At 40.3% G+C, this 13,833-nt stretch overlaps 1 long non-coding RNA gene across 3 annotated transcripts in view; it reads right to left on the minus strand.

Annotated features, from left to right (window-relative positions):
• Positions 1-444: 444 nt before the first annotated feature.
• LOC115942497 (uncharacterized) overlaps positions 445-13,833 on the minus strand; it is a 98,846-nt gene continuing 85,457 nt past the window's right edge. For 2 of the 3 annotated variants that reach the window (XR_014138787.1, XR_014138784.1), the window contains 2 exons: positions 3,842-3,963; positions 2,526-3,538 (listed from right to left, as the gene is read on the minus strand). This is a non-coding gene — a long non-coding RNA (uncharacterized LOC115942497). Of the gene's footprint in view, positions 1,249-2,525; positions 3,539-3,841; positions 3,964-13,833 lie in introns of those variants that run through there. The other variant, XR_014138785.1, reaches the window with a different exon arrangement.

The raw sequence follows: 13,833 nt of genomic DNA on the forward strand, positions 1-13,833 counted from the left end.
CAGAGATGGAAAGAGAAGGAATGACCATTTTGTTTCTTCTTCCAGCTAGTTATACCTGACGCCAGTTCCTCCTCACTTGTCACACAGGCCAATAAATCTACCTTTTGTTTAAGTAAGGCTGGATCAGATTTCTTCACTTGCAACCAAAAGAATACTTTCTTTAGACCTGACAGTGCCCACGCTGTCCCGAATACAAGGCTAGTCCTTATTTGCTACCTTTGCAACCCACCTACCTTAAAGAATTTTGAATTCTGACTCAAGATTAAAAGAAGTAACTAGGAACAAATATACAATTGCCAAATTACTTGTTACATGTTTGAAATTCACTTATTTTTCTGTTATATTAAATTATCTAAGTAAAACTAACATAATACTTTTAAGGCTTCTCTTTGATCAATTGAGTAAAAATATGGTATTCATTTAAAAATTTTATTTCTAATCTGCTAGCTTCCTGTGTTTCCTATTAACTTCTCTATGAGTAACTATAACCTCTGGAACCAGGACAAGGGGTACAATACAGATCCAGTCTGTTGCAGGGAACAGACATTTGTAGAACTAGATTGGTATTCTAAACAGCATGCTGTTGAGTCCTAAAATTACACCAAGTTCATATGTGTCTACAAACTATACTTATCTATAAAAGTGTAAACTAATTGTTATTAATTCTTGTTAAAAATACACTGAGATCATTTTGCATTTTTAAAATTAGGCTCTCTGTTAAAGGCATTGTGGACTAAATTAATCATCATCTATTCACATGGCATAAATGATTAATCACCCTTGGAGAATAGATGGGTGGCAATTCTGAAGACAAGGTTAAGTAAACACTTGGAGAAGTCTTCCTAATGAAAAATGACTCTTGGTTCTGAGAGGTGATAATGTCATCATTCTCAGAAACAAATAGAACAGATATTCCCATTACAAGTACAAATAGAAGGAATTAGCAAATTCACAACGCATGGTTGTTATCCTTTTGTTAGAGCAATTTATACTGAGTCCAAGTAACAGTTTATCAAAACTGTCATTCTGTAAAACTAGGATAAATCAAAAGAGCAAAACAACTTTACCAGGTCAGTTCTTGCTCACAGCCTTTATATGCTTCTCCTTTGGAGGCTTTGTCTGTTTCCTTGGGCCTGGCGAGGTGCTTTGCATGGGCTCCTATGGCATCTGCAGAACCCCCGTCATCTGCAGAACCACACCACACCTGTTTGCTTTTCGGAATCTCTCGCTTCCTCTTCCCACAACCCTCTGCATAGTTAAACATTTAGCACAAAATCTTTTAAATATCTGTTTACTACATGGACAAGAAAGTTGGCAGATGCTATATTACAACCAATTCAACTCAAATGTGAAGAGCACCTTATGCTTGTAAATTGCTTGCATAACGCTGATGTAATCTGCTTTGAAAAAATTCATACAGCATCAAGTTTGAATTTTGTTTTACAATGTATTAACATGAAAAGATTTTGTTTTTCTTATATAAAATAAAGCTACCCGATGCTGTTGAGTTTGGCTAAAAAAAAAAAAGGGTGCTCTGCTTGCCTTTAAAAACCTTCAAATCCAAAGTCATAACCAAGGATTTAATACTACTAATGAAATAAAACAAAAAAAAATAAAAAAAACAGGTAAGTACCTTACAACTGTCCCAAGGTAAAGGAAGGAACTTGTATGTTTTTTCTGCCATGAATTATATCAACAAGTACCACTAGGGGGAGCTTCATATCTTCTTATTCACAATAAACAGACCGCTACACTGAAAGCATATATTGCTATACCCATAAGCTAGTATTTACATGCTTCATTGTATGTGCAAGTTAATTTATCCCTAAATTTTATCTTAGCCCAAATATAGATATATTGATATCTATAAAATAATAATTTCATTTATATTTATTGAATAGTCATCAATTTACTCTCAAATGATCACTTTTCTTGAGGGACATTAACTCCACATGTAATTTTTTCTCCATTTTCATGGCTCTACAGACATGATAAATAAAAAATGTATTCAGAATCAAAAATACTAAACTTTTCCATGCCAAAAATAGGTAACAATTATGTATTTGCCTAAAGAAATTAAAGGAAAAAAAGATTTAGCAACTATCTTTAATTTAATGATGAGTTTCTCAAACTTTGTCAGTGAATAGCCAGCCCACTTAGTGTCTCAGCAATTTTTTCATGATGTTCCGGCCAAAATAATACCCAAAGGTCTGTTCATTAAGTAGTTAGATTTATCAACTTAAGAAGTATTGAGCTTCTGGGAGCCTGGGTAGCTCAGTTCGTTAAGCGACTGCCTTCAGCTCAGGTCATGATCCTGGAGTCCCGGGATCCAGTCCCGCATCGGGCTCCCTGCTCAGCAGGGGGTCTGCTTCTCCCTCTGCCCTCTTCCCTCTCGTGCTCTCTGTCTCTCATTCTCTCTCTCTCAAATAAATAAATAAAATCTTAAAAAAAAAAGTATTGCGCTTCTAAAAAAAAAGTAGTTTCTAACAACTTCACAGCTATTTGAAAGAAAATACACATAAACAGAAAGAAAAAATAGTATTTTATTTCATCATTCCACACTAACCTATTATCAATTGTTGTTTAACAAATTACCCCCAAAATTTAATGGCTTAAGAAACAAATAGAGTTGACCCTTGAACAATTAGTACTATTAGTACTATTAGCACTACTATTAGTAGTTAAGTTTTGGAGGAGTTAAAAGTTAATATGTGGTACCCTTAACCCCTTCAAAACTTAACTACTAATAGCCTACTGCTGACCAGAAGCCTTACAGATAACATAGTTATTATATGTTATTTATTTACTTACTTCTATACATTATATGAAATATATACTGTATTCTTACAGTAAACTAAGCTAGAGGAAAGAAAATGTTATTAAGAAAGCCATAAGTAAGGGGCGCCTGGGTGGCTCAGTTGGTTAAGCGACTGCCTTCAGCTCAGGTCATGATCCCAGGGTCCTGGGCTCGAGCCCCATGTCTGGCTCCCTGCTCAGCGGGGAGTCTGCTTCTCCCTCTCCCTCTGCCCCTTCCCCTGCTTTCGCTCTCTTTCTCTTTCTCTGTGTCAGATAAATAAATAATATCATAAAAAAAAAATGTCATAAGTAGGGGCGCCTGGGGTGACTCAGTTAAGCATCCGACTCTTGATCTCAGTTCAGGTCTCGATCTCAAGGTTGTGAGTTCAAGCCCTGAATTGGGCTCCATGCTGGGCTGGCACCTACTTAAAAAAAAAAAAGAAAGAAAGAAAGAAAAGAAAAAAAGTCATAAGGAAGAGAAAATACATTTATAGTGCTGTACTGTATCGAAAAAAACCCCATGTACAAGTGGACCCATGCCGTTCAAACCTGAGTTGTTCAAGAGTCAGCTGTATTTATCATCTCTTCTGTGGATCAGGGATTTGGGAGGGGCTTAACTGGGTGTCTGTGTCTCGGAATCTCTCCTGAGGTTGCAGTCAAGATGTCAAGGAGGGCCGGAAGGCCCACTTCCAAGATGGCTCATTCATGTGACTATTGGCAGAAAGCTTCAGTTTCCTGTTGGCTGTTGGAAAACAGGCTCAGTTCCTTTCACATGGGCACCTCCGTAGGGCTGCCTGAGTGTCTTCACAACATGGCAGCTGGCTTGCTCAAAAATGAGCAATCCAAGGGGGAAAGCAAGGAGTTGCTTCAATGCCTTTTAAATGAAACAGACTTGGAAGCTACACAGTCACTTCTGCCATGTTTGACTTTTTAGAAGCTAGTTACTGAGTTCAGCCCACACTCAAGATAAGAAAAATTAGGCTCTGTCTCTTAGAAGAAAAATTATCAAATAATTTTGGACACATTTTATAATCACTACACTTACCAATGAGGTCCAGGCACCTGTCGGGCACTGTACCGGTTAACTTCCTTGTCAACTTGACAGGGCTAAAGGACACCAAGAGAGCTGGTAACACATTGTTTCTGGGTGTGTCTCTGACAGCATTTCTGGAAGAGATTAGCATTTGAATCTGTAGACTGAGTAAAGAAGATTGCCCTCTCCAATTCAGGTGGGCATCATCCAATCTGTTGAGGGCCTGAATAGAACAAAAAGGCAGAGGAAGGGCAAATGTGCTCTCTGTTCTCTGCCTGAGCTGGGATATCTATCTTCTCCTGCCTTCGGGTTCTTGGGCCTTCAGACTCAAAGTGTGATTTACACCATCAGCTCCCCTTGTTCTCAGGCCTTCAGGTTTGGATTCAGTCTACAACACCAGCTTTCCTGGGCTTCCAGCTAACAGACCAGCAGATCATGGAACTCCTCAGCCTCCATAATCACATGAGCCAATCCCTCGTAATTATCTCTTTCTCTATATCCATGTATCTATGTATGTGTGTGTGTATGTATGTATGTATTTTTGTGTATCCTACTAGATCTGTTTCTCTGGAGAACCTGACTAATATAGGCCCTATACACTCAAACTTTGGAATCACATTAGAAACGGGACCCTCATTTCCTGTTCCACATTGACTTTCATGTGCTATCTGCTTTTTATCATAGCAACCACTGAACTCTCAGCTTCACAAAGATATGTCTGTTATAAAAGCAATGTAGCACAATCCAAGGTTGAAATTGTAGGCTACCTGACGATCGTAGTTCACTTAGCAGCCAATAGATGTGCTTCCCTTGAAAGTTTTAAATATGTCATTTGGCCCCTGTGAGTTCACTGCAGCCCCACCAGACTCCCCCAGTGCACAATTAGACTTAATAACCTTTTTCTCAGAGGTGAAAATTAAGGTCGAATGTATGTTTTAAAAAGGCCTTCTAAACATGTCAATAGTTTCTCTATTTGTATTTCTTTTCTTTTTTTTTTAAGATTTTATTTTTTTATTTGCCAGAGAGAGAGAGAGCAAGAGAGGGAACCCAACCAGGGGGAGTGGGAGAGGGAAAAGCAGACTTCCCTCTGAGCAGGGAGCCTAATGCGGGGCTCGATCCCAGGACCCCGGGATCATGACCTGAGCCGAAGGCAGACACTTAACCGACTGAGCCACCAGGCATCCTACTATTTGTATTTCAAACAAATTATAAGAGAAAACTGGGGAGGCTATTTCTAGCCATGGTCTTGAAATAGAATAAAAGTTTTATCTTGTTATGAACGCATGTGGAATGTAAAAGTATTCTATGAGCAGAACATTTTTCCTCTGCCCATTTTAGCCAAATGTCAGCTGGATATGAAGAAAAAGCAGTACAAGAATAGGAAACACAACATTAAAAAAGTTCACTCATAAAAAAAATCAATATCCAGAAAATAATTCCTTCCTTTTTATTAAACAAACAAAACAAACAAACAAAAAAAAAAACCACCTTTTAAAAATTCTCCTTACCTAATATAAGGGTATTTTAGTGTTGGCCAAGAGTCTGTGCCAAATGATTACACAGACCATCTCTTTCCTCACTTGTAGGAAGTTAGTCTTCAATAGAAAGCAAGCTCAGGTAATGAAAGGTCTTCCTGTTAATTATAGCAGATAGAAAAACAAAACAAAACAAAAAACATATTTCTCTTTGCCTTTTCCTGAAATCCCACTAAAATAACAAAAAAATTATTGCAGGCATAATCCCACAAAAACAGAGAAGGAAGAGGTGATGACAGCAGATGATTATGGTCCACAGAACACTGGGAGACAGAAAGCTGATAACCTAGTTGTTAATGACATAGGTTTTAGCTTTCTCTGTTTGGCTAAGTACCTGAAGATGAAAATCCCATCGCTAAGCAAGTTGAGTCATGCCACAGAAACTCAGAACATATCCATCAATAAAGGAACCACGGGCTTCTGAAGGCACTAGGTTTGCAAGTAGGGCTGAAAACAATGAGAATTTGTTAAAAGTCTTAATAAGGAGACTGGCATGGCTCTTTAGTCCATGCAGGCACATGACTACGTATCACAGAAGATGGTAGATTCCAGAGCACCTAGGTGGCACAGTCAGTTAAGCATCGGACTCTTGGTTTCAGCTCAGGTCCTGATCTGAGGGTTGTGAGATCGAGCCCTGCATCAGGCTCCATGCTCAGCGTGGAGTCAGCTTGAGACTCTCTCTCGCTCTTCCTCTGCCCCTCCTGCTCATGCTCTCTCTAAAATAAATAAATCTTAAAAAAAAAAAAAAAAGAGGGCGCCTGGGTGGCTCAGTCGTTAAGCGTCTGCCTTCGGCTCAGGTCATGATCCCAGGGTCCTGGGATCGAGTCCCACATCGGGCTCCCTGCTCAGCAGGAAGCCTGCTTCTCGCTCTCCCACTCCCCCTGCTTGTGTTCCTGCTCTCGCTATCTCTCTCTCTGTCAAATAAATAAATAAAATCTTTAAAAAAAAAAAAAGGGGGCACCTGGGTGGCTCAGTTGGTTAAGCGACTGCCTTCGGCTCAGGTCATGATCCCGGAGTCCCGGGATCGAGTCCCACATCAGGCTCCCTGCTCAGCGGGGGGTCTGCTTCCCCTTCTGCCCTCTTCCCTCTCGTGCTCTCTGTCTCTCATTCTCTCTCTCTCTCAAATAAATAAATAAAATCTTTAAAAAAAAAAAAAAGGAAGATAGTATATACCTACTGATAACTGAGATGTTGAATGAGTCTAATCTCAGGGAGCTCCCTAGTCCCCTTCCACTCTGGGCCTTGAGAAGGCTGACTTTCAGGATTACACTCCGTCATGTGAAATAGTAGAGAAAGTCTTCTGGGGAAACTGTCTAGCCCTATAGATATGGACAGCCAGGAGTCCCACAGCAAGACTGCCAGCCCAGCTCCTTCCTGACCGCTCCACAATGAAACCATGACACTTGATAAGCTTTCTGTGAACACAGGGCTTCCAACTAGCATTTTAGTGATCCATTCTTTTATTATGAAGTAACTTATATAAAAATTTCCAGATCAAAACAAAGTACTCCTGCGGCTCCTGGCTGGCTCAGTCAGTGGAGCGTGCGACTCTTAATTTCATGGTTGTAGGTTCAAGCCCCATGTTGGGTACAGAGATTACTTAAAATTAGAAAAAAAAAAAAAAAAGAAAGAACAAAGATCTCCTATATCCTTTTTGTTCAAATTTTCCAAATGTCAGCATTTCCTGAATATACATGATCACCAACGTCCTCTTTCTTTCTCTCCCCGCCCCGTGTGTGTGCCTGTGTGTGCACACATGCATGTGTGTGTAGGTGCTCATATACTCATTAACATCAGTTGTATTTTGAACCGCAATTAAAAAGCAAGCTTTGGGGGTCCCTGGGTAGCTCAGTCAGTTAAGCATCTGCCTTCAGCTCAGGTCATGATCCCGGAGTCCTGGGATCAAGCCCCTCATCAGGCTCCCTGCTCAGTGGGGAGTCTGCTTCTCTCTCTGCCTCTCACTTGTGCTCTCTCTCTCTCTCTTAAATAAATAAATAAATAAATAAATAAATAAATAAATAAATAAATAAATAAATAAAATAAAATAAAAGTATAAGCTTTACATTCTATTGGATGACCTCACAGTGTATGTCAGGGCCAGATGCAGGTTATGCATCCTTGACAGGAATACCGTGGAAATCATGGCATGATTTTCTCAGTGCATCTCATCAGGGGTTTCAAAGTTAGCAAAAAAACAAAAAATGAACAAACAAAATGAAACAAAACAAAAGGCAAGTACTAAGTATGAGAAATTTCTAAAAAGTACAGGAAAAAAAATGAAGCCAGAGTTTACTATTGTAAAGAACTAGAAGGAGTCTGAGACTTTACCCCACTTGCAAGCCAACAAATTGGCCTGCCAGAGTTCCATGGATGCTGGCAAATGACTGGAGACTCCTGGACCAGAAGCGAAGAATTTTATTACTCACAGAATAGCAAGCAGTGTGAACCTCACGGTTGCTCTGACTCCCCTCGCCCTCCATGTCCCATGGGGGTGACAAAGAACGGCCCAGGTGGATACTTCACATGCTGTGGAATTGTATCACAGCTGAGGACCCCTGAGCTTAGGGAACCCCAGTCTTTTATGATGGGCTGAAGGCAAGCCTGCACGACCTTTGCCTCAGAGGGAGACATCATCTTCAACATACTGGACAGTAAACAAACCTGTCCCCTGCCCTGGAGGGAGACACCATCACTGTCTTCCAAAGCTGCTGACTATACATATTCTTGAAATGGTAGTCTGGAACAAAGCTGTTACTGTCTCTAATCATAAAATGTGCAGAAATGCAAAAAAGCCATGGGGAATTGTATCCCATCCACTATGGGACCTACTTCCAAAAATAACTGCATAGCCATAATAGAGTAAACTCTAGATATTGACCAAAAATTATGACTTAACTATATTGGGAATGGGGAAGAGTGAGTTGAGAAAGGTGGGATCACATAAAAGACAGTAAATCCTAACATTCTATAGTAGGAAATGATTAGATAAAATCTAAACTAGCAAATCAAGAAAGAGAAGTAAAAGTGTATTATTTTTTAAAAAGGAGAATGAAGTGTTGTATGGGGTATTACCTCTAAGACATATTTCTCCTGTTAACTATCAGGAGCCCATCTATGACAAAAAATATGGATGGGAGGGCGCCTGGGTGGCTCAGTTGGTTGGGCGACTGCCTTCGGCTCAGGTCATGATCCTGGAGTCTCTGGATCGAGTCCCGCATCGGGATCCCTGCTCAGCGGGGAGCCTGCTTCTCCCTCTAACCCTCCCCCGCTCATGTACTCTCTCTCTCTCTCTCATTCTCACTCTCTCAAATAAATAAATAAATCTTTAAAAAATATATATGGATGGGAGCAGGGGTGGGTGAAGGTAGAAAAAAGGTAGTATTGGGATTTTATAAAAAGCCAAGTGTTGTCTCATTTAATCTCTTCTTCCATGTATAGGTTTACTGCACTTAAAAAAACAAAATCAGGGGCACCTGGGTGGCTCAGCTGATTAAGCATCTGACTCTTGATTTTAGCTCAGGTCATGGTCTCAGGGTCATGAGATCCAGCCCCCTACTGGGCTCTGCACTGGGCATGGAGACTGCTTAAGATTCTCTCTGCCTCTTCCCCCCTCCCCCTACTGCTCACTTGCTCTCTCTCTCAAAAATAAATAAAAAGGAGAAGGAAGTTACTATTAAAAAAAAAAAGTTATGAAAGTATATATAGCAGAAAGTAGGAGTGCCCATGCCCGTTAATAGGAGGGAATGAATCAAGAAAGAGGAAGGCAGGGCACCTGGGTGGCTCAGTTGGCTGAGCGTCCAACTCTTGATTTTGGCTCAGGTCATGATCTCATGGTCATGAGATTGAGTCCTACATTGGGGGGGGGGTGTCCCTGCTCAGTAGGGAGTCTGCTTCTTTCCTTCCTCTCCCTCTTCCCCTCCTCCCACTTGCATGCACATTCTCTCTCTTTCAAATAAATAAATCTTTAAAAAAAAAAAAGGAAAAAGAAAGAGGAAGGCATAATGCAAGTAAAGGAGATCAATATAGAAAGGGCTGAGGGACTCCACCAGATGACATAAATAGGGATCCCAGAATGACAGCTATGCAATGGGCATAGACAACCAGTTCCAACTAGAGTAGTCAAAAGGACTGGGAAGAAATTTCCCTAGGTACAATAAAATGGCTAGAAAATGCCCTAATAGCTGGCAAAGACTTTGTGTTGAATCGGGTGTTTCTGAGGTGGGGTATGATTATTTATTACCTCAGACCAGCAGGCATAAACAGGCTGATGGTCATGTAGTACAAACAAAAGAATATGCATGAAAGAAAAAGTAATCGTAATTTACTACATGGCAAACCTGTGCATATTCCCTATAATAATATGAACACTGAATACTAACCCAAACAAAATGATAAAATAACCAGAGTGGAAAGATGGGTGTGTGGATGAGGGTACACAGGTGTGGTGGGAATAGGGAGAAAGAGAACTAAATACTCACTTTCTACAGTGAGAACCTGATAGATAATGCATAAAACTGAAAAATCAAGAAGTAGCCAAATAAACATGTCACCTAGAGCTGTAAAGGTAAACATAAAATTCAGTGGCTAAATAATTGGTGAATGTAGTTTCCTTGGGGAAAAGAAGATGGGCAGAAATGACAAAGAATTGGTGTTTTTCGTTATTATTTGCCTCCTGAAGTTTTATACATTTATGTCTTTGATGTAAGTAAAAGTTGTGTTTTTTTGGTTTTTTTTTAAGAAATAAGAGAAAGTTGAGGGACGCCTGGGTGGCTCAGTCGGTTAAGCAGCTGCCTTTGGCTCAGGTCATGATCCCAGGGTCCTGGGATCAAACCCTGAACCGGGCTCCTTGCTCAGCAGGGAGCCTGCTTCTCCCTCTGCCTGCCGCTCCCCCTGCTTGTGCTCTCTCTCTCTGACAAATAATAAATAAAATCTTTAAAAAAAAAAGAAATAAGGGAAAGTTGGAAGAGAGGACGAAGGGAGAGAGCAACATGTCTACTTTTCATCTGGTATAACTGAAAATATTAATAGAAATGTCAAATCCAAACTGATAACATTTCCCAAAGTATACTTATTTTGTCTTGGTAGGTTGCAGGTAAAGGGACAGGCAACCCCTAAAAAAGAAAGAATACTCCTTAATATTTACAGGAATAGGGAAATGAGGGCAAACTCAGAGGATGTTCTGACATGCCTTGGAAATACATGTTCAGGAAGGGGTTATTCACAGTATGTTTCCAAAGCCATGACCAGTGGGTTTTTTATTTTCTTAGTGGAGTTTTCAGTTACGAGCAGATGTTATTGAGCAATCTGGAAACAGAAATTGTGAAAATAAAGGGGGGAAAAAAAGTCTACCCACACCTTTTCTTCCATTACTATGTTCTTGTGGTTGCTACTACTTCACTTTAACAAATATTGGCTTTTATCAAGACAACAAATGCCCGATTATAATTTGAATTTCAGGCATATTAACCAACATGTTCTGATTCGAACCAAAGAAAATGTGGTGTAGATGACACCTTGTCATCACTGACTTAGCTCCCTCAGGAGCTCAGGGAAAGGCCATGTTTTCATTGTTACCAATGATGCATTTTATGCCCTGAATGGAGGCTATTATCAGAGGCTGCTTCTTCGTGGATGCATATTCCTGGGGCCCCAAAACCTTCTTGTTATAGATACACACTTTCTCAACTTCTCCAAGTGCATTTAACTTATAAAGCCATGAAAAATTGATAGGTGCAATGAAACGCAATGGGCACCAATTCCTAATAAGGATGTCTATAGCACTATTTTTAATAGGATTTCATTATAAAACTCTTAACTCTTTAAAACTCTTAACTAATTCAACTCAAATCCTTGAACTCGAAACTAGGAAAACAACCTAACTTAATGTCAACTGCTGTAGGCTATGAGCCCCTCCGAGAGCCAACCCCTGCTTCTATTAGCACAGTGGAACCAACACAGTAGGACAGGAAAAGGATAGACTAGAACTGACTCATTCCATAAGTATCTAACTATTTTTGAGATATTTAACCATTTTGAACCTAGTCTCTTTATAGGGAAAATAAAGAAGGTAAGGCCTTCTTTACATAGGCTCTACCATAAGAAGTACTTTCTTAAGGAAGACATTCATCAAATACAAGTGTTCCCTTTCCTCTAATTTCTTGAAGAATGGGAAAAGAGTATGCAGGCTTCATGCCTACTTTTCCTTTTACATGAGGAGGTTCCACACTCCCTCCTCTTATTCGGGATTCAAGAAGGAAATGAAGAAATTAGCCTATGAAAGACCTCCTTGTGAGCTTGTATTCAATTCTTGTTAGAGGATTTGGAAAATCAGATCAACCCCCTGGGTTCTGCTCTTTTACTCTTGAGTCTGGACTTCCTTAAATCATTGACAGAGATTTTTTTTTCTAGTGACATTGTCAAATCAAAGGCTAGCCGGGGCCAGCTGGATTGCCCCCTTGAGAAAGGGTCTCTTAATAAAGATGGCTTGATAACGTAACTCACTGTCATCCCTTTTCAGGAAGTTAGGAGGAAAGGTAGTGGAGAAAAAGCCCAAACCATAAGAAACACAGAAAGAGGTGGGGATAAAAAATCTTTCGTAAGTTAGCAGCTTATAATGAGGAATTCCTCATCTTTTCTCCTTGGGTATCATCTATAATATGATCTTATGTTTGTGTGGAATACACAAAAATCTTAGGAACCGGAAAAATATTAGAGATCCTTAAAATAGATAACCGCAATGTGCAGATGTAGAAGTTGTTCACAGAGGCCAGAGCCTTGACCATTAATTAGTAATGGATCCCCTTTCTATCCATGCACTTCTTTAGTTCATGTATACAAGTGCATATAAAAACTGTTTTTTTGTGTGTTGTACAGTTATGTCACTGCATTGTTGTGCTATTTAGGAATTAGCTAATAAGCTTTAGATTTATTTTAAGGAACTCTCAGCAAAATCATACTTTCTATTTAGGTGAGAGAGTGTTTTGTTTTGTTTTTCTTAAAGATTTATTTATTTATTTGTCAGAGAGAGAAAGAGAAAGCACAAGCAGGGGGAGCAGCAGAGGGAGAGGGAGAAGCAGGCTCCCTGCTGAGCAAGGAGCCCGATGCAGGGCTCGATCCCAGCACCCTGGGATCATGACCCGAGCTGAAGACAGATGCCCAACCGACTGAGCCATCCAGGCGTCCCCAGGTGAGACAGTTTAAGGGGTGAGTATAAAATGAAAAGCTAGGCATTTTGAGAATCCAAATAAAAAATAAGGAAATTGTCTGCCACCTTGTTGCTAACTCTAGAAATAAAAATGAGACTGTTTCCTCCCTCCTTCATATTGTTCTTGGGTTCTTCTCTGAATGCAAAAATGTCAAAGATATCTTGCTAAAACCCAGGAAGTTGCTATGCAACCTACATATGAAATTATTTCTCTCTACCTTTAATCCTGAGGATCTATAATTCTGCTGTTTAAGAAAGAAACATGTTGTGTCAGAAAGAAGGAGACTATAACGGTAGACATCTGAATCAACTGTCAATCTAGTTTTCTAACTTGTCATTGCTCCTTAGATACTGTGTGAAGAAATCTCAGAAATGAAACTGATTTACCATAAAATGTGCCTATTTTCCATTAAATCTTGCTTGTGGCTTCACTGAAGCACTGAACTTACCAACATTTCAGCGGTTGGCCCTGCAGGGCCACCTCTTGGTCTTGTTAGTCCAGAAAATGAACCGTGAATAAGAGAGGCCTTGGGGGAAGAGATTTTATTCACGTCAGTTATTTTGCACATTGCTGAAACTAGTGATGTTAGCAGTTCCTTGAAGATAGCAGCATTAGTCAGACCCTTGGGGGCAACAGTGGGATATGGAACTTTCCCTGGCACATGCTTGACAGAAACATGTCAGTTGAGACAGGCATAGGGCCGGACATAAGAAATCTGTTTTTGGAGCTTTAGTGGAATGGGTGAAGGCATTAGAAACGTTCTTTCATATCCCCAGTTAAAATTCCAGAGCTGCTACGTACCCACTGTATGACTTTGTTGGAGTCATTTAACCTTCAAAATTCACTTCCTTGGGGAGCCTGGGTGCCATGGTTGGTTAAGCATCTGACTCTTAGTTTCAGCTCAGGTTGTGATCTCAGGTTCAGGAGACTGAGCCCCGTGTTGGGCTCCATGCTGAGCGCAGTGTCTGCTTGAGACTCTCTACCTCTGCCCCATGCCCTGCCCCCCACTCCCCTCCCTCTCTCACAAATAAATAAATCTTTTTTTAAAAAATTCACTTTTGTGGCGCCTGGGTGGCTAGTCCTTAAGCGTCTGCCTTCAGGCATGATCCCAGGGTCCTGGGATTGAGCCCTGCATTGGGCTCCCTGCTCGGTGGGAAGCCTGCTTCTCCCTCCCCCTCCCCCTGCTTGTGTTCCCTCTCTTGCTATCTCTCTCTGTCAAATAAATAAATAAAATCTTAAAAAAAAAAATTTCACTTTCACTTTC

This window comes from Leptonychotes weddellii, chromosome 1, assembly GCF_054177405.1.
Source record: "Leptonychotes weddellii isolate Sample4059 chromosome 1, ASM5417740v2, whole genome shotgun sequence".
Classification (NCBI taxonomy): Eukaryota; Metazoa; Chordata; class Mammalia; order Carnivora; family Phocidae; genus Leptonychotes; species Leptonychotes weddellii.